Source organism: Egretta garzetta, unplaced genomic scaffold (assembly GCF_000687185.1).
Source record: "Egretta garzetta isolate BGI_Z169 unplaced genomic scaffold, ASM68718v1 scaffold31, whole genome shotgun sequence".
Taxonomy (NCBI): domain Eukaryota; kingdom Metazoa; phylum Chordata; class Aves; order Pelecaniformes; family Ardeidae; genus Egretta; species Egretta garzetta.
In genome coordinates, this window is record NW_009258663.1 from 1,522,054 (window position 1) to 1,523,283 (window position 1,230).

Here is a 1,230-nt window from a genome sequence, read left to right on the forward strand (position 1 = left end):
GCAGAACATCTGAAGAACAGGGTTTTTGTAAAAAAAAAATAAATCTGTAATTTCTAGTAAAGAATACAAAATAAAGGCCATTAAGTATTTGTGATTGTGAAAGGATAAATAAATTAGCATTTAAAATCATAACACAGCCTAGTTAAAGAAAAACTATGATATTTTCCAAAGCAGTGTCATTGTCACGTTTAACTACCAAGACCTGTATAATTTAAAAGAAATTGTAAATGCATGACAGAGTTCTTGGTCCGCTTGACGAACCCACAGAACATCAGAGGTCACGTTGCTGTGAATAAATGTGTTAAAAAGGTATCCAAAATTTCACCTGTGCTCTACAGATGATTTAAAAAACCCCTTAAAATGTATGGGAAATATAGTGTTTTCAGTCACTCCAATGAAAAGAGTTCATTCTTTTGAATACTTTAAAAAGTTTTCATTCTTTTTTTTTTTAAGTCCTCCGAGTGAAAATGATTTAGGGATACTTTGTCCGCAAGTGGTGGCTGTGGCTGGCGTGGCAGTGCTGGAGATAATCCATATTCCATTTGGTTTAATAGAAGGTATCACTTCACACTTCCCGTTTCACAGTGCATGGGAAAGGCCTTGGCTCTTTCCAAAATACATCTTTTTTTTTTTTTTTTTTTTTTTATGCTGTGTAAGATGCTAGGGAGAAGGGTTTTAAAAGGTTTTCTAGAGCAAGTAGAAGGAACCTTTCTGCTGAATTATAATTTAGAGCTCTTTTTGCTCATAACTTCTTCAAATGTGATCATTATAGTTTTCCAACTTGGCCTTTCTACAAAAGGAATAAAAAATGAACTGAAATAGTTCCTATTTTTCTATTATAGTTTGAATAAATAAGAAAGCCCGCCCCCCCCGAGTTCACCCCAATTAAAGGAGTAGTACAGCTGCGGTGAATGACTGGTAGTCACTCAGCTGCCTTGCACGGTTAAGAACAGTCACCTGAATGTTCATTGCTTATTAAATTGTACAAGAAAATACTCTTAACTGTGGTTGCACCGATAGATGCCTAGGCATCTAGTGCACCTTTACGGAGCCCATCATCCAGTAGCAGAAGTGAATTCTTTGTCTCATCGCAGAATCAGGCCCTTTCTGAACAGATACAGAAACTTTATTTGCCGTATTTATTGCCTGCGTTTCGCACATTCTTAACGATGTGCGAGCAATGGTTACGTCATTTGGTCGTACATTTGTGTGTAGCTGCAAGGAAGAGCG